At 40.5% G+C, this 24,337-nt stretch overlaps 1 long non-coding RNA gene across 7 annotated transcripts; it reads right to left on the reverse strand.

Moving 5' to 3' along the window:
* Positions 1-255: 255 nt before the first annotated feature.
* On the reverse strand, positions 256-24,291 carry LOC143692229 (uncharacterized). 7 transcript variants are annotated; one of them, XR_013180121.1, is made up of 3 exons: positions 20,121-24,291; positions 18,730-19,429; positions 256-3,360 (listed from the first exon to the last, which is right to left on the reverse strand). It is a non-coding gene; the product is annotated as an uncharacterized LOC143692229 (long non-coding RNA). The 7 variants fall into 7 exon arrangements; XR_013180120.1 differs by lacking the exon at positions 256-3,360 and adding an exon at positions 3,381-7,577; XR_013180117.1 differs by lacking the exon at positions 256-3,360 and adding an exon at positions 3,381-10,158.
* Positions 24,292-24,337: the final 46 nt, after the last annotated feature.

Genomic DNA, 24,337 nt, shown 5'->3' on the forward strand with positions numbered 1-24,337 from the left:
AACTTTTTGTTTGCATTGCAGTCAGTGAGCCATGGTCAAACTACTGAATTTCAGAGAGTGACTTGATGAGAACTAGAAACTGCATTTAAAACAATCTTGAAGTTCACTTTACATGCATTAGTCTTCACAATTTTCACCCAAATAAGAGCATGATGTGAACATGGGTAAATTAAATCTCTACCTTCCAGAAACATATATTTCCTCACTAAAACAATTCATAGAACAGAATCTGAGAACTTCTTGACAGAAAAGAACCCCAAACATCTCAGGTAAAAGAAGTTTTCTTTATTTTCTTTAGGTCTTCTAACAGTGAAAAGGAACTGGTCAGCATGAGGATGTTAATAGTAATGGTATAAACAAAGAAATTACTAGAAACCCAACAAAGCAACACATTTTCATAAGCAAAGCAGAAAAGTAGCAAATAAAATTAATAAAGCACAGAGTAGGAAAATAAAGGACATAATTACTCTAATTTAAGACTTACTATGATAAAGTGTTTAGAAAGAGAAATGTTGAGAACTAATATCCAGTAATTTCTCAGAGCACAACAGCTACATCAATTCTGTAGGTCTGTGAATGAGACTGTTTGCGAGTGCTGAGAGAGTCTGTTGATGCCATTGCAAGGCTACTCCCCAACTATTACCTTTTTGAGATCATAATGACCAGGCAAGTCCCCCAGTACTGGAGAATAGTAAATATTTCACCTGTCTTTGAAAACAGTAAGAAAGATAATTTAGAGAACTGCAGCCTCACTTTGGTCCCTGAGAATCATGGAGAAATCAAAGATCTCAGGGCTAGGCTCAAACATCTTGCAGCCTAAAACCAAAGAGCTCAAGCATTGACCAGCTTATTTTTTATACACATATGCACCCGGCATAAATTATTTAAGCACCATATTCTAATGGGTCAGTCTATAAGATATAGGCATTATCAGAACACACACACAGAATGTGTGAAGTTGTGAGGGGCATTTGGAGATCACTCAAGATCCCTGCACAAAGGAGGATAAGGTGGAGCAGCAGTGTCGCTTCTTTAGTTATCATCAGACCAAGCACTGCCATTCTTACATTATAGGTTCTGCATGGTCATCCTAAGGACTGAATGATAACTTCACTCTTGCCCGGGAACCACTGGAAGACAGTCATTTGAATGTCAGTTTCACCACAGTGATATTCTGGCTTCAGAGACGTGGTATATTAATCCTCTGATCTAAAAATAAAGACCTAGAGGCCCTGTACAGGAGGAGCTATGAGCTACCACCCCCTACAGACACAGCTGCATAGGTGACAGGCCAATCAACCAGCAAACTGTCTTGGCAAGAGACTATTTGGAGGTTCACTGCTTCCCAAATTCTGACATTCTGAAATATTGTTCAGCATTTTGTTATAGATGTTACCTGAGCATAAGCATAATAACCATAAGTTTTTAACACTATAACTGTTATGCAACCTCCTGCATCTATAGAATAGTAGGAAATTCCTGTTTCTTTCAATCACCTTTAATATTTTAGGTTTGGTGAGTTGGTATCTTTCTCCCTGCTGTCCTTGCTAAAGAATTGATAAAGCATTTTCTGAGTCTCTAGCTAAACAGTTTTATTCCTAAACTGATCTGCATAATTGTTTTTTATGAATTAAGGATACTATAAAATTCAGAGAGGTTTAAACCCAACTTAACTATACCCTCAATCATTCCAACCCACTTGAGCTGTTCAATCGTCACTGTTACTTGGTTTTCAAGGTCCTCCATTTCCCATGGAAAAAAAATCCTTCATTTTCTCTCTGGTCTCAATGTCAAATAAATCAAGGTCATTCCCTAGTCAAATCCACTGAACTGTATGAGACAAACTGATTCAGCAATCATTTGTAAAAGAGGAAAAAGCAAATACCAGACGTTTAAGTCTTACAAATATTTCCTCTGGTAAGTGAAAGATTAATGCTCTTGCCAGAACATGTAACTGTTAGCTAGCTATTAGAAACTTCTGGTTATGAAGTCTTCCTCACCAGAAAACCTCTTAATGTTTCAAAGATGAGCATTAGATAGAAAAGTGGAAATAGTGAGGGATTTAGTGACGCAAAAAATAAGAATCTTTTGCCACTAATTACTTACATAAACACAGTTTAGATCCCTTCAACGATCTGGGTTTTAAACACAAAAGCTTTAGCAACATACTTACTTTAAAATGATGAAATTTATACTGAGGGCAGGGGGCAGCAGGGAGAAGCAAAACAGAAACTCTTTCTCAGGTCCCAGGAGTTCTGCATCTTGGATATTCTGTTCTCAGAACCTGGAGCTTGCTCCAGTAAGAGGAAAGTTATCAGCAGTCTACTGCATTGTGCGAGGCAATGTGTGGTCCCTGTGACTGTCACCTATAGATATTGCATTGAAACTGAGGAGGAAGTTCTCTTCCTGACTGGTGCTTACCTTCCTGACTTCTTCATGACCATCAATTTTAATTTGGCTCTAGTTTGCGACAGTGAACACTGACAAGAACACTGGTCAGTCTTTTGATTGACTACACAAGTACAAACCACAAAGATCAATATTTAAATTCCAGCAATTTAGTTTCAGACACACTTCCATGCAACCTGTACAAAATTAAAAGCAGAGGTGGTAAGCAGAAGTAAAGTCTGTAAAGAGGAGCAGGCTCCAGAAAAAAGGAACATTTAGAAAAAGGGATAAAAATAATTTCTTCTTGAGAATCCAGCATGTGCTGATTTACCACTTAGACACGCACAAGTCCATGGGACCAGATGGTACCACCCAAGGGTAGTGAGGGAGCTGGTGGAGTCACTGAGTCATTTTCAATTATTTACCAGCAGTTGTGGCTAAAGAGGAAGGTCCCAGGTGACCAGAAGTTAGTCTAGACACCCACTGCCAGGAAGGGCTGGAGAGACAATCCAGGGAACTGCAGGCCTGTCAGTCTGGCAGTGGTGCCAGGGGAGGACATGGAGCAGATCATGTTGACGGCCATTATGCAGCACATACAGGACAACCGGGGGATCAGGCCCAGCCAGCAAAGGTTTAGGGAAGGCAGGCCCTGGATGACCAACCTGATCTCCCTCTATAACAGGATGACCCACTTAGTGGATGAGGGAAAGGCGGTGGATGTTGTCTCTGTGAACTTTGGCAAAGCCTTTGACACCATTTCCCACAGCTTTCTCCTGCAGAAACTGGCTGTTCATGGCTTGGATTGGTGCACTCTTGGCTGGGTAAATATCTAGGTTTCTTGTGGCAGGAAAAATAAGGGAAACATCCTAATGATAGGCTAAAGTTTGCCAGATCAGTGACAATAGCAGATGTACTGGAGTGCAAATGTTTCCAGATGCTGCTGCAGCTTTTGAGGTAAAGTATGCTGTTGATCTAGGAATCAGGAGAATGACATAGGAAGTAAAAAAGGCTCAACAATAATAATAATTTATTGCCATTAAGACCTCAGGAATTCATATGTTCACCTTCTGATCATATCCGTTTGGGGGACTAGCATATTCATACTGTGCCAACCACAGCCACAAACAGCCACCCCACTCTGAAGAAATAGTTATAGTCCATGATGAAAAAGTTATCTTATGATAAGCTGCATCATGTGGCTGGACTTGAGTACAGCAAGAATAGGCTGCACCTGCAGGCACAGGGAGAAACCATGTCCTGAGCAGCTTTAGATGGGACTTCATGGCATTTTCTATTGTGACTGAAAGAGCTACAGGGATTCTGCATGAGACCTTCCATGCTAAGTGACCCAAACCATCCAGTGAAATACCTCGATCTGCATCATGTGGGTGACTCTCACAGCCTTTCGTGAAGCAGGAACTAACAGTACCACCTAATTACCATGAAGTTCCACAGAAACATGTGAGCTACTCAACTTTAGGCAGAGACTCCCAGGTTTGAAAAGGATTCTAATGTGTGTATATATGAAGGGCAAACAGGATGTCTAAAGCTGTTTGATTAAACCAGTTTGCTAGTGACCTGGACCTTACAAGAGCTGTGCCCACACCTAGGAACTACCTTTTTTAATTTAACATTCAGATAGATAGTGTGACTCAGTGAAAAATAGCCACCTTCCCAAGGCACTTGGCATGGCAAGGCCCTTTACTGTAAATCACTTTTTTCCAGTTGATCTTCGTGACCCTGTCTCACAAGGGAACAAGTTTCCTCCTTCTGTGATATATACCTGGAAGATATACCAGGAAGGAGGAACAGATAGAACCTTCGACATAGAGAAATGTTTAATGGTGAGTGAAAGTCACCAAAGTAGCTATTTATTTTGGATGAGATACTGATGTAATTTTGTGGGATAATTGTCCAAAGACAGTCTTAGACATCTCAAATTGAAGGCAAATCTCTTGTTGATATTGACAGTGAAGGTGTTTGGACTATATTCCTCCTTATAATCACTGAACCTACCCATAAATCTTACCTGTTTCCTCCACTTCTCCATCATCTGATACTGCATAGTATTTTTCTTTCTTATCTAAGAGAATGGCCAAGGAGCAAAGCAATGGGCTGTGCAAGAGGAATGAAGAGAGGCTGGGAGATAGACCCCCATCTGCTAGGCAAACAAAACAGGGGGAAAATTAAGCACAAATTAATACTAAGATTAATTTTTTAAAATTAATTAATTAATTAATACTGCAAAGAAGGAGGAAAAAAATTAAAACAAACTTTGAAAGTCTGTAGGAGGGGAGAAAGAGGGCAAAGAGAGAAAGTGGAGGAAAGAGCATATGAAGTTTGGATTTGTTTTTTCTTAAGTTTTACAGAAAATGTAGTAAGTGTATGTAAAAGTCAATTACCCATTTATCGCTTTCAGATATTTTGCAAACACACTTCTCTTTTGCAGGAAACTTGAAAGCATTGGTAGGGGAAATGAAATAGGTGTCCCCCCTTCTGTTTGTGTCCACCGCTTTGGGTATCCCCCCTTTTGTTATTGAGCCTAAGAGGTTATGTGGCAGTCTCAAGGTTTCGTGCCATGACCTAAAGCCACGTGGCTTGTTAGATTTATTGCATTTTCAAATTGACACTAGTGCATTCCTCTTACTTTCAACACAAGGTATGCTGAATACGATATAGTTGAAGCTGTGAATTTATGACAGGTTTTGAAAAGGCATTTAGAATGGAGGCCTTCTTCTAAAATGTAGCCACTATAAAGCCCAGAAAGTTCTGGGTTGAGTTTTTTTCATATTTCTTTTTAATAGCTTTAGTAAAGGAATTGCTGATTTGAGGTGGTTAGCCTTTGTCCAACAACATGTACCAAAGCCTGCAACACTTTCAGGCTTATGCCTAACCTTTTTACAGTAGCTTATACTGGAGAATACTAAGATTTGAATACTAACTACCTCCTCTTAGTCTTCTTCACTTCTACAGTATCTGTACCATTCTGTAACTGCACACATGGATAGTTTTTCTACACAACTGTAGAAGAACTAGTTCACTCAAAACCAAAGAAATAAATCAGCTCTCTGAGTGGGAAAAGGGCAAGCATTTCAGCAGGAGGTCTGTAATTGCCTATCTAAAACTCCTTCTGCATTGGCCACAAAGGAATTTCCTGCAATGACACACTCACTGAGCCTAACAAAGGAAGTGAAAGCCTGGCTCCTGCACCCCTTCTTCCTTCCCAGGTTTAGTAAGGACTGCAGCTCTTTCCATCAAGAGGGCTACAGTGATGTAGTGGCTCTTGACCCAGCCACCCGCTATCATAAACCTCGTGACAGCTGGAGACTGAGGTCGCCACTTTATTGCTGAATGCCTTGGAGATTGGCAAAGGAAAGCAAAGATTCGGAGGAGGCAGACATGAACCATTTTTCTTAGGAAAACAAAGATCAAAATAAGAAGGCTACAGCTTAATGTAAGACATACTATTATTTCAATCAGGCATTTCCATAAAGGAGCAAATCTGAATCATGGTTTTGTGGCACACATAGCAGTCATCCACTGATTAACAATCTCTGCCTGGATTAATGAGTCAGCCAAATCACCCACACCTATGAAAACTACAGATAAAATTTATAAAGCTGTCATTTTCCTTGAGGAAAAGACAGCTCTACAGCTCTGATTAATGAATGTTAGTCTGCTAAGGTTCCCAGTCATGGACAGCAACACATTTATTCCTTCTATGAACTCTGAAGATGATGTTAGTCACCAGTGATTAACGACTTAGGGTATTTCAAATTGATGCAGTATAAGAAGCATTGCATAATCACTCTAGAAGTCTGGCATCTCGTTTTGGTTTCTTAAATCAATACCTTTAGTCCCTTTTGAAATATATTGGCCTTTAATTATTTTTTTTTAATAAGAAGCAAAATTGAGTTAGAACCTCGCTTCCATTCTTAAATCCCTTTTAGGTTCCCTCAGGTTTTTAGCTTGAATGAAAGTGTGCCATGTTTCTATGAGAACAAAGATAAAACTACAAGAACTGGTGAAGTACCAACCCTGGTACTAGCCTGCTTTGAAATCTGAATTTTTTTCTTAACATTTTTCTACCTTATTTGTACCTCAAATGCTACCTTATTAGCACTGTTTTGGTGGTTTTGGAGAGCTAGTCCTCACTGTTAACCTGGGAGAAAACTAGGCTGACAGTAAAGGATTTTGGAGAAGGTGAGCAGTTTACATGGCAAAACCAATTATATTTGGTTTTGCCAGCACTCTCTGAAATCAGATCGAGCCCCTAATGTAAACTAACCAAGTTTGTTGATACAAAGTTTTGCATTTAAATTTATGCCTAAGACATTTAAATTAAATTTTCATTATATGTAAAGACAGAGTCAGACCTTTACATTTATCTCCAGTCTAATAAAATGGTCAATGTGTTCAATAGGCTGTGGCTGGACTGAAAACAATGTTGGGGCCATCTTAGCTGGGGTTGCAGCTGTTCTGTGCTCCTCATTTAGAGATGAACAAATCCCTCAGCAGATTCCCACAGATGACCTTTCTCTTCGGGATGGGATGGGTGAGAGTAGGAAGGGGTTCTCCTGGGGAGTCCAAATCTCTGTCAAAGAGAATTCTGCTGAGTGCCGTGGGGTAGAATTTAATCAATTACTGAAGATAATAATCTAATGGTTAATCTACACCCATTTATTTAAAGATCCAGCTTGGCTCATTTAACACTGGGCAGTTCAAAGATTTGTTGCATGCTACAGCAAACAGTTCCCATATGGGTGCTTTTTGCTTTCCGGAGTTCAGTGTCATTATGACATTTGCATACTGAGCAGCCATCCACGACTTCATTACAACAGCCTCTTCGGTCAACAGTACCAGCTCAATTACCGTGTTATCTAAAATACATGTAATGCTCAACTATCATTAAAAAACCACAGCAATCAAAAAATCTGTGAGAGCTCAGAGACCTACACTTGAGTAAGTGGTCTCAAAAGTAATTCCTCCTCATTAGCCCCATGTCTAATGCCAGATGGACACTGAACAACCTGAAAAACTCTCCTGAATTCAAAACAGCACATGATTCTCCTTTGAGAAGGAGAAATTATTTCAACAATGATTTTTGGCACTTTCTGATTTGGTAATATGTGTAGCCTTCGAATGGTGCAGCATGGAACAGTTATAATAGGAGCTGAGGAGAAGCAGACCTGAAAAGAACAGTAGTAAGAGACAGACATTACTTCCATTTGATGTGGTCTGATCCTTTTAGGTCCCTGGATTGTAAGTCACATTCTGTACAAACAGAAAACATACATTGGGTTATTCCTGTCTTTTGCCCATTAAAAATCTACTTTTCAGCCTCGCTTATGGCCTTCCTAGAGGTGCTAGGAAATCCATTTCCACTGTGGTTCTCCAGAAGTTCTTCTGTCTCTGGTCAGAAGAAAACCTCTCAGTCTGTGCTTCCCTGCCCAGGACAGGCCCCAGCCCAAGACTGGGATATCATAACTCTTCTCCATATTCTTTTCTACCCACTCGCCCCATGAGCCTCTAGTGAGTGGGTTTAAATACTGACAGGGTTCTTGTGCACAGCCACTCTCCCCAGTATGTAATCCCCACAGACAGTACAGCTCCATCTGTGCCACATTTCCAAGCACGTGGGGGAGGATATGCAGGCTGCAGGTTTATTTCAGTGGCATAGAACTTCCATAAGCTTTTGCAGCCTTGAGTGGGCAAAGAGTTGGAGGGCAGTAAAGCTGCCATCCCACCTTTCTTCCCTTCTCACAAGTCAGCTTTAATATCAAAGAGCAAGCTGCAAACAGAGAATGAAGCAAGGTGCCAGGCTTCTAAAAAGCAATGTCAGTGATTAATAGTGTGATCATGCCAAGACATTTGTGGGTTAGATTACTGCAGTTCAGTTTTAAAAAAGAAAATTGAGAAATGTGTTTGCATGATGAGAAATGCATGAAAGACTCACAGTGACAGGGTATTACTATGGTGACCAGTGCAGCATCATATTTAGAGTACAGTGATAAGAGATGTTGATGGCAGAATCCGGGGCTCCTGAAGCAGCCAGACCTTTAGGGGAGCTGAGTACACTTTAAAAGGAGAATGAAGGTATTTCCCAGAGATAACAAAGCAAAAACACAAACAGAAATATTGTCCTAGCCATGCAGAAGTTTGAAGCTGAGATATGAGGGCTCTTGGAATCCCCAAGTACAGCTCTGCGAGTACAGCACTACTTTTTCAGTATTGCTAGTGCAACAGGCAGAAAACAAGCAGAAACAATGGGTACATTTGTGAAGCTGGATACCACAGGAATACAAAGACTGTATTTTTTTCTTCTTATGAGGAGAACAGCACAGCTCAGTGGTTTTCAGCTTGCACACTGATGTTTTGTTGATAAGGAAGCCAGGACAAATAATGGGATACAAGGCTAAGACCCAGGAAATAGAAAATAATCGCAAAGTCCATATCTAGCTGTCAATCACACATTATTTTTTTTATAAGAGCTATCTTTAAAGGGAAACACATTGTCTCGTAGCTTTGTGATAATTTTCCTGCGAAAAACTTTCATATTTTGAGCATGCCAAACAGATAGCATTCTATCTTTGTGATAAGCAAAAATCATATAACTCTGTTGGACTTCAGGTCTACCCTGCTCCTCGCTAAGCTGGTTTTTGTTTTGTTTTGTTTTCTCCAGTAATATGTTCATAAATTTCTTCACTCTTCTTGTGCTACTTTCATCCTGGATTAAGCCATTAGTCTTTTCTTGTACTTACTTGCACCTGGTGCTGCTACTACAGATTCTACCACCAACTTTCCTTAGCCCTCTACAGTAGCCATCATCTAGCTTGACTTGCAGAAGCCTCTGACTCCCTTTATTCCCATAAAGCTTTCTTAAATCTTTACTTGTAATAATCCCAGCTTGTTTGCCTGGCTGTAACATGACACATTAAAAGTCTTTTTTCTTAAAACACTAGTAACTTTTGAAATCAGGATAAATCAAGGCATCATAGTTTCATGAGGAACGGGCAGTAGAAATGCACTTGATGGCTTGCCACCAGGGCAATGTCACCAATACTACAGCTTCAGGACAAAGAAGCCTCACAACAAATTATCTCCTATTGTCTGCATTTGTCCTCCAAGACAAGGATTCATCCAACACACCGAGTACTACTCCTGTTAGTTCTGGAATGCTAACAGATTGCAGAGGATATTTCAGGAAAATGAGCTGAAACAGTGCTCAGGAAGCTGTGATATAGTATTGTAGAGTATTTTTTTCACAAGAGACCTCTGGAGGTCTGATCCACCACTTGCCCCATCACACTTTTAAACTCCATGTTTAAAGGAGTACCAGCTGAACCAGGGTGCCTCAGAACTTGTTCAGTAGAGCAGGAAAGATCTACAGGAGTGGAGATTCCATGGCTTCTTTGTATGTCTCTTCTTCAGTCAAGGCATCTTGCTGGGGAATAAAGGGGCCCCTTTGGTCTCTGGCAAGTGTCTTTGGTGCTGTCCCTCTATACCTCAGAGAAGAGGTCTGTCTCTTTCCTTTCTGTTTCCCCACCACAAAGTTGAAGACATCCAAAAGAGTCCTTCTCTCCCTTCTTGTCTCCAGATGTTGTGTCTCAGTACGAAAGTCTTTTCTCCATCCCTTTCCAGATGTACTATGCTCCAGCACCTTCTCTATCTGTAGCATCTGCTGGGCTTTTTCCATGGAGTTAATGGCTGCCCAGTTCCAGGGAGGCAAAACTCAGCACAGATCTCCAGATGCTGCCAGGCTCACTGGTGCTGATGCAAGGAGAAAAACACCTAAATTTGAAATTAAGTGGCACAGAAGCAAATTCAGGCAGCTGAGTTTATTAGAGTCATCTGAAGCACTGGTCTTGGTGCTCTCCTGAATTTAACAGGGGAATTCTTGGGTGAGAAGTTTTTGTGTACCAGATACTGGTTTTTCCAGGAGGAGATATCTAGGTGTGCGTGGCATAGAAGCAGATGTATAGAACAGTTCCTTAACACTGTGCCAGCCCTGCAGGGGAACACTGTTTAAGTCCTTGTACCTGATTTTCTTTGGCCTCATAAGAGGTAAAAAAGTGACAGGTTTTAGATTGTAATCTATTTTATGCCATGAGACCCCTTATATAATTATTAATTTTTAATTACTATTAGTACTATAAGTACTATTAAGTACTTATTAATTTTGGTTTTCATTTCTGGCAGATGCTGATATGTGAAACAGTGATCCAGAGTCTAGCACAATAAAATGAATACTGTCCCACTGCCTGTCTGCCCAGGGCAGAGGGATTTCTTGTCCATGAGAAAACCACTGAAAGGCTCCCTAACCTTTATGTGGACTATCTACATACTCCATACTAATACTTAAACATTGATAAAAGTAGTTTAATTAAAATCTTTGTAAGTGCCTTTCAGAAACTGCTCAAACACTTGTCTTTGTACAATCATCTAAATGCTATCCACTTCCCTTGAAACAAATTATTTTCAGGACTAAAGAATTAATCTAAAATTGTCTCTGAAACTTCTTTTCTCAAAAAGACAGAATTAATTTCAGAAGCAAAAATCTATAGAAATAATTTTATATTCTTTAAATAAACTGTTGAATTTGGAGCTGGACTTCAAAAATGATCAGTTATTTTTATATTCTAAGGAGCTCGACTAAGATGTTAATTTGAGAAACTAAAATCAAACACTTAAGCAGAGTAAATCCCATGGTTCAAACTCAGATCTTCTGTAATCATTTTAGATAAAAAATACTTACAACAACCCTAGGAGTGGAGAAAACAAGATCAGCTCTTTCCTTGGAGTGGCAAGGGCTTATTGTTGCAAACCCACAGCGTCTGTTCTCATACGATGGGGAAGTGAGAAACCACATATAATTACTGTCTGCAGTCTTGGAGCCACTGGCTGCCTTTAATTGCAGAGAGTTTGCATACTCTGTCTAATGTAAACTCTCTCTGCAATTAAATCCAGCTCACTCACATCTCATCTGGGCAACTGATCCCCAGTAACCCTGCTGGAGCGTGGGGGTTGGACTGGACCAACCTCCAGAGACCCCTGCCACCTTCAGCTGTTTTTCAGCCCTTTGAGGCTGTGATCCCCACCACAGCAATGAGAAGGTGCAGTCAGCAGCCATCCTAAGACAGCCCTCCTCCCCGTGCAGAGCAGCGCCCCAGTCAAACCCCAGGTCAGGAGGTCTCAGCTCCTTATTCCTGCCCTATGCCAGAGCCCAGCAAGACCCCTACCAGCTGCAATGGCAGAGTGAGGGCAAGATGAAGCATTTCCTGACAGGCTGGAGTCACTTGGTAGGAGCTCACACTCAGAAGAAAGATGAAGAGGGATGATAATGGTGAGGTGCTTACCTCAGCGTGGAATGCCCAGCTGCAGAGCAGAGCTGCTCCACTAGAGCTGAAGCACCATGTATTTCCTGGCCTGACCTGAGGCATCAAGGATACCCCAAAGCTTAGAAGCCCAGAAAGCATGGACTCACAGCTGAGATGTATAAAGGTTTCTTTCAGGTGACACAGGCTGCTTCTCTGTAGGCTAGTGCTGGTGCTGAGGGCAGCTTTACATTGCTATGGAAGAACAGAAACTGCTGGGTGATGATGGGGCAGATCTTGAGGAATTCCTTGTTTGCTCTCCTTGCCTGTGGGAGGAACCCCTTTGCAGAGACTGAGCCACCATCTGTCCTCAATGAAAAAGCTATGATCAGTCCCTGGAACATAGTGGTGAGACAGGGAAAACAGAAGTCCATAGGCTCACAGGCAGCATGATTCAAGGGTCAGAGCGGCACTGTGCTGGTAGGGTCATGAACAGGAGACCCAAGTGCAGACAGAGTGATAAACATGAGAAACCCTCACAAACACCATAGATTTTAGGAGCCTGGCTTCTGGAGTCCTGACTTGCCTTTGTAATAATATTTCCATGCTCCAAACATCCTCCCATACCCACCCACAGCAAACTACCAGCAGGAAAAACAGGCTGCACATCAGAGGTAGAACATTTGTTGGGATAGGAGGAGCTGACATGAGTTCATTTTCCATACCCTTTAAGACATTGTTAATCTGTACAAATACATTCCTGCCCTGAAATTACTTTAAAGAGCAATTTTACAGATTATATGCAGAAATTACCTGAGGATGGCTGATCTAATTTATTATGTTCTTTAATGTTCTTGCAACAAAAACAATCTTGTTGTTCTCATCTGTACAATGAACCCTGTTCAAAAGGATGCTAAAAAATAGCCTAACAAGTCATTCCTGCTGGACATAAATTAAAAAAACATAATTCAACTGCTGAGTCATTAAATAGAAGCAAGAGAAAAAATTCCCGAACTTGGAACAATTTAGAGATGTCGGTATGGAAACAATACATTGTCAAATTTTATGCCAAGCATGAGTCCGAGTAATAATACCCATAAGGGAAAACACACTGGACAATGCAGATATTGCTGCAAATGGGCATTGGGGTTTCCTCACCTTGTCCAGATCTCTCTGCAGTGAGAACTAGTTCTTATAGTACGTATGACTGTATATGAATGTAAAATTTTTGCCAGAAAGACCTCTTGAATGCATAAGTAAAATTCCAGACTTCTGGAAATAATGTCAAAATCAAATGAGAGATCCTAAAAGCTTGATGACCAGGAGACAGTGATAAAGTTCACATTTTATTTATCTTAAATGAGTGATTTACCATCTGAGTAGCATTAGGGAAAATGGAAACCATAGGGATTATCTTATCTTCATTGCTGAATGTTTAGGTCAGGCAGATATGGGGCTAACCACTAGACATGTTCATGTTTTGCTATTAAGGCGTTATCTGAAGAAGGAAATTATAAACCACATTGCCATCATAGATATGCTATTGCCCAAAAGTTGCTCTTTTCCCAATTTACTCAGGACAGAGCAGACTTTTATAATAGGCATTTTCCCACTTAGGCAGGCCTGTAAATTATCTTATTAGAAGTCTTTTTTAGGAGGATTTAGTGGAGATAGGTACTTTGCTGTACAAAAGGATTCATTACTATGACATGCTTTTGCTGCTTGTTTTAAATGCAAGCCAGGCTTTCTGCATGCTCTTCAGAGGGGATGCAGCAGCAGATTTTGAAAGCTCTTCATCATTTTCTCAAGCAGTAATGCTTCAGCAGCCTAGAGACCTTAGTTTGTTTCTATTTCTTAGAAGTCTGCCTGTGCAGACTTCTAAGAAATAGATCTGAAAGACTTTTTTTCCAGCAGAAATCTCACAGAGATTTTACTTTGATTGTGGCCTTCACACATGCTCAAGAGGCATTATATCTGTGTAGTTGGAAAGTAATCCTGCAAAGAGGGAGGCAACTTCACATCAGGACCCTCTATGGCTTAATTGCAACCAACACACCTTTGTCAGATGTTTTCATCTTGAAAATTGGGCACATTACACCTAATACTTTTTCCAGATATTTGACAACAGCAACATATGACAAACATGCTAAAATAATACTTCTTTCTCCACTCAGACTATTGAAAACTCCTGCAATTTCATGCAAATTAGTTTTAACTTAACAGTTGCCCTCCAATGTGTGTACTATGGGTTTCATCATGTTATTAATGAGATTAGTTAAATTGCATTTCTGATGTGCCTTTGAGCTACAGGTCAGCCAGTACATGACTGGCTCTTATTACACAGCTCTTCAACCATGTTTCCAAGGCAGACAATTTGCGTATTTGACCCTGTGATCCAGAACAATCCACAGCAGGAGAAGGCCTTCAAAAAAGAAAGGCAAACAGTTCGCCAGTGTCATAGAGCACAAGAAGCTTTGGTTTGAGTGGTGTTTGTTGTTCCACATGCACGTTCTCAGCAAGAGGATGTCCATGCTGTTATGATTTCTCTTCCTTCCCCTACCAAAACTCTTCATCTTCATTAAATGTCTCCAATCACAGTTTCTCCACTATTGGCTTGCAAATACTTACCCTAGTTTAAACACTGGACATTATCTAGCATAGTTACTGTTCAGCGATATAATTCTACTTAGTTTATTATTTCCTTAATTAGTTAATATGCTGTTACTTGAAATGGTACTACTTCACCCAGTTAAAACCAGATTAAAGAACAGAACATGAACTATTAATACAGGACCTAAATACATGCTTGAAAAGCTCCCTGAGATCTTCAGTGATTATTTTATTATAAAGTCTTTTATTGCAGTGAACCTACATGTGGACCTAAATAAAGGAAACTATATATACTTTTTACAATAAAATTAGCATAATAGGTCAACCTTTGAGTCTGCCGAGACTTCAATAAGATAGTCAGAGGTCAAAAAATAGAATTAGTTAAGTTTGAATGTATGAATGGCTTTGTTTTTAAGAATGTTATCAATAAGTCTTACGCAAAATACTTCTCCTTAGGAAAATGAAAATGTGGGAGAAAGGTTGTATGGCTAAATTGCAGAGATGGCTTGTTGCTTTCTCAAAAGTGTTTGAAATACTTATTCTAATATAGAGGGAAGCCTTATCTTTTAAATAAAATACAGACTGCTAAAGGTTTAGATGGGTTAGAGGAGAAAACCTGGCCTATATGTTTTTAAGAATGGCTATCAGAGCTACAGTCTTTTCCCCAACCCAAGGAGAATTCAGGAATATAAACAAATTGCACCACTGTCAGAAGTGATGAGTGTATAGCAGCTGACGGCAAGGAAAGCTTGTGAGCATACTGTGGTGAAGCACAACAGCCAGGCAGTCTGTAAGTCTCTTGTAGTTCATAGCCCATTTCAGACAGCTTCTCTGCCCAAGAAGTCATGTCAGAGATCATGATGTGTTCAATGTGGAAATGAACAGCTGGATTTTAGAGCATTAATATAGTAAAATAAATTGGTTTGGTGTAGTTTTTTTCCTTTACATTAGTGATGAGCTGGCATAATATACTGCAGCACCAGCCTGAATGGCTGACTGCATTGGCTCTGCTATCACAGTTGACCTTTGTTTTACAAGCAACCAGTTCTACACAGGTTACCTTCACTGGCCTCTGTAGTATGTAATTTATCCCATGCTCTTTGTATGAACAGCTCCTCTGGGTAACACATTACAGTGTCTCTCTTCAGCATGTGCAAAGGCCACAATGACAATCAAATATCAATCTCATTATTTCTGCTGGAATTAAAACTGTTCAGGTCTGTCACATGAAAGCTTTACCATCCATGCAGTCTATGAGTTTTTCAAAATCAAATGATAATTCCAGCTTTGTAGTCTCAAGCCACAGGATGTAAACACCCCACACCCCATCACTTACACAGAGGCTAATTATTCCCTAAAAGTATTTAAAATTTTCTGTAACAATTTTGATTTTAAAAATTAGTGCTGCTAAGAACATTTAAATTGTGTAATTGCATTTTCAGCTATATTAGCACGTCTGACAGCACAAGAGAGAACAAATCAGCCTCTGGTGGATAAAGTTCTAACAGGAGTTGAGCTTTAAAGCATTTCAGTAATTCTGCAGGACCCTAAAGAGAATTTAACATCATAACAATTGGGATCTGTATTAAATAATTCTGTCTTCATATCTGTTAGTTATACATGGAAACAAGAACTGGGTATTTGCTCAAGATGGGAAGCATCTGTGAAATTCAGCACAAGAACACAGAAGAAGTTCTTTGTGAAATACTATCCTAACAAATTTGAAGACAGGCTTGAACTATACCCTAGGTATTTTCCTAACAACTCTGTGATACTGTGGGAAAAAAATCATTAAAACTGAAAAGAGCAGCAAGAAAATAGGCATGATTTTTAACTAGCTAATTTTACTTTCTGGCCTGGTGTAATAAAAAACTAAACAAATTGGTCTTTCTGCAGAAAACATGTAGTTTTCATGCATTTCTTACCAGTATCCACTCTACCACATGAATCTTTTCTTTTGGTCTTCAAGACATAGAGTGTCTCTTATGACCCTGAGCTCTTTTTGGTTGAGTGGACAGCAGGCAAGGGGCAAGTGTGCCTTGGCTGGCTTGGAACAGGAGACAGGGTGCCAACTGCCCAGCTTAACTCTGCTCCTGAGCTTTTGGGGAACTCACCAGAACACAGAATACCTGACCCTTCTCTGCCTTTCCTTATGCACAGTGCTGTGTCTTCTTTTAGTCTTCCTAGAAACCAATTTTTACAAAATTTATATGACATCAAAGCCATTGGGATTTCCAGCATGACTGAAACAGGTCAACACACACAAAAAGTTACTTATACATATCACAGACTTTTCCTTGGCAAAAGGAGGGGTCTTCTAGTGCAGCACTAAGTAAATTGTACTTCTTTCACAAATACTTGCTAGCTCTCATTTTCAGTAACACTGACTACATGCATGACAAACATAATTACTTTTCCATTTCTCATCCTTCTGGGCTGGTTTAGGTCCAGTTGGTTTGTTATGTATTTACTGGTCAGCAGCTATATCAGAAACAAAAGAAGGACTGAGATTAACTGGTTAATTCTGGACTTCTGTGAAGCTTTCACATGCCACTTTCTGCCACCACTGTGTAATAGAAATATTGAATTGCTCTTTTCCAATTACACAAACTGACAGAAGAAGACCAGGAGCAAAGCAAGCATGCATGCCTCTATGTGTTGTGGGTGTGAGAACATACTGTGTGTCCTCCTGCAGAGAGATTAAGAAGTCCCCTGCTGGGGATTTCTGGCATGCACAGATACAGGCAAAACAGAAGAGGAGGAAGTAACCTTGTAGACCTTTGGACTTTGTTGTCCAAAATCCTCTGCCAGCCTATATATGCCTCACCCAGCCTGTATAATTGAGCTGCTCTCTCCATCTGAAAATGTGTATAAAGCAGAAGGAATGCATTAGTGCATTTGACTACTGAAAGGCAAGACTAAAAAAGGTTTTAAGGAACTCTGTAGTTATTAGCAGTCAAAAATGACAACATCCTCTTTGGTGTTTTGAATTAGGTTTAGGAAGGGAATTCCATTCCAGAAAAATGTCCAGCTGAAGGGGCATATAACAGAATGTGCATCCAATGACATGGTAAAGTCCTCTGAAGAGAAACTGAAATAAAATACCACAAAATATGTCTTCCAAACACTAGAAATTGAACTGAGATGACTCAGATATGCAGAAAAGGCCTAGATAAATCACCCAACATTTTTTGTTTTTCAGCGAGAAGGAAAATGAAAGAGGAAGAGGAGCGAGAGAAAAGAAGATAGAAAGGCAGAACATGGAGCTACTGTCTACAGGTGTCACTGCTTTCTGGGAAGATGAACAATAATGTCTTGTATTTAAAAATGATAATGGTATGGCCTTTGCACAGTATCCTTAAAGCAGATTTAACTAAGTCCCCGGTGTGCTCCACCTGGATAGCACCAACCATCTCTTCTATTCTTCATCTTTGTTGCAGTGCACCTGGAATTGTAGTTGTTGCTTTCTGGGATCATCATGCATCTAATTGTGTTGGCAATATGTGGGTCTTTGCTTCATTCATTAGCTCCCATTTAACACATTTCTTTGTGCAGAGAGCAAAGGACAAATCTGGGAATGTTTCTGAGAAAAAGGCTGTCTTGTCTTGCCCATACAAGGGGACAAGACCCAGACACTGCTGACCCAGTGAGACACCTTTGTGCTGACAAAGAAATAAGAAAGAGAAAAAAGAAAAAAGAAGAGCAGAGACAATGCTGTCTCAGGAAAGCTAATCGTTAAAATTTCCTTTTACTTCAAAATGTAAATTGGACCTATTTTGTTTGGATTCTGCATTTGCTTATTTTAAATGGAGCATGAAATATGGTCTGATATAATGATTCTGAAACACTTTCAGCTATGCATGTTTGCAAAGCCATTAAAATTAAAATTATTATTTCTTTTCACACATAAAATAAAATAAAATAGTAAACTAAAGTATTATTTCCATTTCTGTTCTTGAAAAATTTATTCTACAAGTCACTAAGGAAGCTGTGATTTCACAAAGGACAGATTTTTAGATAAACTATAATTCCACTTGCTTGTCTTGTATAAGTGGGAAAAATTGATACAAGTATAAATGGAAACAAAATAGCTCAAGGAGGACTAAATACAAAATAAGAAAATACTTTGAAATAAATAGGAATTTTTTACATCTTTCATTGAGTAATCTTAGGCTTCAGAAAAGACTGGCAGCAGAAATACAGCAGTCAGGAGTGTGTTTTACTTCACATTCATGGGATCCCCTTTCTAAGGCATATGTAATTTTTTTTTTTGCCAAAAAAGACCTGTTGTGAGACTGGATCTCCCCATTTGAAGTAATAGTAGTAGCTATGAAGACAAACTGGTACTCAGCCTTGGGAGAAGGAACATCTCCACAAGGAGGAGCGAGACAAAGTGTAGACAAGTCTTTAAACTTACCCTGAAGAAAATTATTCAGAGATGAGACTGCATAATGTACTTGTCTTTCACTGGCACTTAGAGCAGCAGAGGTGACACAGCTTCCCATGCTTTTGGCAGCTGCTCGCAATTCCCTTACAGCTGGTTTTCCAGGCTCACAACTGCCAGTGATGGCAACATGAGGAATCATTCCCAGGACCTGCCTCACTGTGAAGAGATTCAGCCACTGGACAACTGGTTTGCTACCCAGAGTGTGGGACATGCGTTTTGTTGTCTCCTATGATATTTTTTGTGATTCAATTGGCCTGTTTTGCTCTGTTTGTCAAAGCAAGCAGCTAATCTATGTCCAGAAGAAAGTGTCTGGTTCAGCAGTCTGCAAACATGCCAGTGCAGTGACTTCTGCATTCCTGTTTCCTCTCCATACCTGCCAGTAATGCGGAACTTGCATATGCAATACTCTCTTGCAGTCTGGGAGATACTTTGCTGCTGTTTTGCTCTGTGCACTCAATAATTGCTCTCTCTTCTGAAATCTTTTGCTGTTGCTGTTGTTTTTAATTTATGATCTGCTCCATGAAGGGTCTTAGATGTGTATCATGGCAGTCTTCGACATAAAGATTTAAACAGTTTCTTTCAATTCACCTTCCACATTGTGCACTGCGGAAACACACAGTATGACTTCTGGCCTCCAGGTCTGCAGAATGAGTCTTCAGAGCCCTCTCTGCTAAAAACCAAACAAATACATACTTTATTAGCTTTAAAACATCCAGATTAAAAAAAAATTCAGCATTCCCTGGGGAAAACTCCTTTTGCTTCTGAGATCTAGCAAGAAAAAAGCAATGGACAGTGGATCCATTTTTTTTACAACATCACTTTTCACCATATTTTTGTGTAATGAAAATTAATTAAGTCTTGCTAATTTAAACATTAAAACATTAGGAAATGCCAGAATAAAACTGCTTGAGCAATCCTAATTCCACCTCCACCCCCATACACACATTCTGTATTTCATGAGCTTGCGTGGCCTTTAATTACACTTTCAGGTACCATGCGGGCTCCTTAGATAGTACAGAACACACAAAACTAGTAAGTTTGCCTATTTCCTTTTTCTTTCTCTCTTTATTTTTTTTAATGTTACCAAGTTTTAATAATACATGGCAGAGAGGCAGCATTCCTAATATAACAAAAGACCCCACAGTTTCCTGAAAACCTGTGGCTAAGGAAAGAACCTATTAGCACGGCAGCACAGAAACCTGCAGTGTCAGCAGCAAGCAGATGATCCATGCAGGAGGATATTACCAATACCCCAACCATGATGAAAGGGTTGCAACTTTCTCAGTGCTAGTCAACCCAAAGGTGCAGCCCCAAGACATCTGACTCCTTAGTTCTGCAGCTCAGAACATCTTGTTCCTCACCTCTCGCACAGCTGCTTTTCACTCTGTCACTCTTTCCAGCAGTGAGGAGATCTCTGAAGCTTCCACCAAGTGTAAGAACAGGCCATCTCAGTTTTCAAGAAAAAAGGAGATAAATAAGCAGACCGGCTTGGGTAAATATGGAAGGGGCAGAACTCCAGTGCAAAAAAAGAATATACAGAAGATGGAAGCAGGGATGGGCTACGCAGGAGGAATTTACAAACATTGCCTGGGCATGTAGGAATGGTGTCAGGAAAGCAAAAGCTCAGCTGGAATTTTAACTTTCATGTCAATAGTTACAAAAAGAGCTTCAGCTGCTAAATGGTAAGCAGCTGAACAAGGAAAATTGCATCTGGTCACTGAGCAGGCTGGGTGTTTTACTCTAAGTGGACACAATTAAACCTGAGGAACTCAATGCCTTCTTTACACAGAAAGGTCTCCTAGGGCTTCAGGCCTGGTATTCATGGACAGAAGAGATCACCACGAGTGGGTGAATTAGGAGTTGCTGGAGAAAACTTGGCATATACAAGTCCATGGAAATACAAGGGCTGTGTCCAAGGATGCTGAGAGAGACATTTGACTCCAGCACAAGGTTTCAATCATCTTTGAGGAGCTATGGATATCCCTGCCAACAGTAGAAATATTGCATTTATACTTAAAAAGAACTCAAAGAACAGCCCAAGCAACTGCAGACTGTCCAATCACACTTCAATCCCTGGCAAAAAAGACCATAAAAAAGGTTCTCGCATTATATTTCTGAACACATGAAGGAGAAATAGGCAATTGTGAATAATCAGCACAGGTTCACCAAGGATAAGTCATAACAGTGAACGTGCCTGATTGCCCTTTTTTCATAAAAGAATGGGATTTGTGGATGGGTGAGAGCAATGCATGTTATTTACCTTGAATGTAGCAACATTTTCAACTCTGTCTACCAGCATTCTTGTATTTAAGCTAAGACATTTTGGTCTGGATGTTTAGCCAACTGATCCAACTTTGAATGAGGTCAGAGGGTTGTGCTTAATGAGTTGTACTTCATCTGAGGGCCGCATTGTGGCATCTATCCTAGGACTGATCCAGCAGGAGAATCAGTTGCCCAAAGAGGTTGTGCAGTCTCCATTGCTGAGGGTTTTCAAGACCAGATTAAGTCCTAAGCAAACTGGTCTGACTTCATTTCTGTAGAATCTTAGGAGACAAGAGGGCTAATGTGTATGTCTCAAACACCAATAGCCAGATAGCTGTGGAGCCAGCCATGGATTGTTGGTGACAACAGCCAGGAATTATTGGTAATAATACACTGAGAAAGAACAGGATGTGGCTGGAGAAGAGGCCACAAGGAGGTAGGGCAGCACATTTCTGGGACAAACGTCCTAGTTCTGGCTCCTGGAGATGAGCACAACGCAACACAAATGCAGGGATGAGGCTGAGAAGTGGGCTGTAAGAGGGGATTGAGACCACCAAAGATCCCCAAAGTCATCCCCAACCCATTTCCAGAAAAGTCTAGAGGAATGGACTGCACAGGATTAGTAATTTGCATAGAAAGTGAGAAACTTACCTCCAGTATGGGGAGATTTATCTGTAGTAGGTACCACTATAAAGCCTGGGTGCACAGGTGCACAGGTGCTCCCAGAACCCTGAACATACCATCAACTGGATCAGTTCTGGAGCCAGGACTTTTTTTCCTTTCACTCTGTCTCCTCCTCTCCAATTCATGCCTCTGTTCTCATTCAACCTACCCCATTACCCAAACCCAGTGCCATGTGCTTACACCAATTGACACGCCAAGAGTGTCATTTACTAATAAAACTTTGTGAGATTTTGCAGCCCCTCTGATTTGTAATTTCTTTCAACCATGAGCATCTACAAATCTTGGATACTCCCCTCCCCCTTAAGCCACCATTTCTGACCATGCTTGGAACCTGGATTATCATGTAATTACCATCATGATGGTTTAATACTTGAAAAGTGCTATGGGTGCAGAATTCTCTTCCGACACAAAGTTATTTCATATCTATTTTTCAACCAAGGTATAGAGATTTCAACTACTCCACTGCTGAAAACTTTCTTTCCCTTACTTACTGTATCAATTGCATAGTTGGATCTGTTCAGTATATCTTAGATATACTCACACATCAGAGGCTACAGGTATCCCAGTACAAGTACCTATGAAACAGTATATCTTAGATATCAGTATATTTTAGATATACTCACACATCAGAGGCTACAGGTATCCCAGTACAAGTACCTAAGAAACTGCTTAACTAAGAAGCAGAAATCTGGCTTATCCTTCCAGATCATAGAAACAAGAACAAGTATGAAAATAGGGATAGGATGGGAAAGAGAGGGCGACACTGGGGAGAAAGAGACTGATAGAAATACATTAGGAACAAACAAAGGACTAGGAAAGAATGAGAAGATGCAGGGCAGACGAAGCCATTCTCCTTCAACACTAATCCTATAGCTGTCCTGGTTGTGCTGCCAATAGAATTGGTGCCTCTGTTCATCAGGGATGTGGTGTAGAGCAGAGGAATGAGGTCACAAAGAGCTGCTCGAAATACTCCTATGTTTCCGCAGCTCCAGACCAGTCCTTACAGGGTGCATACAACTAGGCAATACATCTAGAAGGATAAGTGGAGAAAAGGATTAATTTTACTCCCAGGTGTGGGAGTAAATTATTCTGCTTCAAACATCAAAGCAGTTCTCTTCTGCTGCATTGTCCTTTTCCCTTTCTGTAGCCCTGTTTGACACTGGATTTCTGATGTCTGCACCCAAATGGCAGAGCCCTCACAGAAAGTATCTCCGTCACCATCCAGCTCCAATTTTTTCTGGGACACTATTTCAAGTAAACAGCACATGTTATCTTGACATAAATAATATCGAAAGGGGCTAAACGGGGCAGACTTGATTCTGATCTGTCCTACAAATATTTGAGCTTTTGACATATTTTACTCACAAAATAAATCAGTAAGGGAATTTCACATGGGATCTTGGTTTCTGACAGTATTCTTCAGACATCTTTAATGATAATAGAGATTTTAAGCAGAAGAGGGTGTGAGCATGGTGATACTCATCTACACAGAGTCTTAGTGAAGTTGATTTTCACACAGGGCTTTTTCTGCCAGGAGAGACAAGGGAGAGGAGGGAATGATGGTTCTCCTGGTGAGCACTGGCCACTGTGCCTTTCTGCTGTCCCACACATCTGGGCTCTTCCTAGCATGTTGGTGGATAAGTTTCTCTGCATGTGACAGCACTGCTGAGTCAGGAGGGCAGTTCACTCATGCACAAAACTCAGATCACTGCATCACTATCTGTCTATCCAGAGCACGGCAGAAGCTGCTGTGCATCAGCCTACAACATACAAACAACAGTGCACATTTGTCAGCATCTCACACACCAGGCAAACCAGGTCAGGTATTTGTAGATAGACGAACATGTCAATCAATAATATTACCTTAATATTCCCACTTGTTATTACAAAATGTCAACTGGTATTACTAAATGTCAACCCCTCATTCCAGCTAAGAGAGACTAGAAGGCACAATCTATCAGTCAGTAAAGCTGACTAGCTTGCTCACTTGCACAAATAACCCATGCTTCCCTCTACCTTGAAACAACAGGCTTGAGATGGGATAGAAATAGTTCCTTCTTCTTCATTTTCCTCTCTCTATTCCCTACTCCTCTCCGATCCCAGAAAATTTCAGCTAAAATTGTTCATGAGAGAATACTGGCATGCAGGATAACCTTCCTTACCCACTTCCTTACCCACTCTTCCAAATATGCTCAAGGCATTTGGCATAAAGTCGTTCTAACAGTAAGTGACCTCAGCCTCTTACTGAGAGGGTGATATGGTCTTAGCAGGTTGTGGTGAGGAATGGCACAAGGATTTCAAAGGCCTGAGCAAGAGGTGACATGGTGGATGTTAGTATTTTAGGGTCATTTCTGGAATCCATCAGCCTGTCGTCTCAGTACTGCTGAGGCCGAGTGTTGGTGTGCAGTGGGTGTGTGAGGGTGATTACATCTCAGAGTTGACATAAAGACGCCGAGGCACTACCAGTGTTCATCTGATCTAGTCACAGGTCTTGTTTGAAACCATTGGAGACTTCTTTTGCATTGCTTTACATTTTTCTCCCTTGGTGAGTTTTTGGGTAGGAGATAACATCTAGTAGGGTGTCTCTACGTCGGGGGAAAGACAGCAGCAAAGCCAGTCATAAAAATCCATA

The sequence above is a fragment of the Agelaius phoeniceus genome, chromosome Z (assembly GCF_051311805.1).
Source record: "Agelaius phoeniceus isolate bAgePho1 chromosome Z, bAgePho1.hap1, whole genome shotgun sequence".
NCBI classification, from domain to species: Eukaryota; Metazoa; Chordata; class Aves; order Passeriformes; family Icteridae; genus Agelaius; species Agelaius phoeniceus.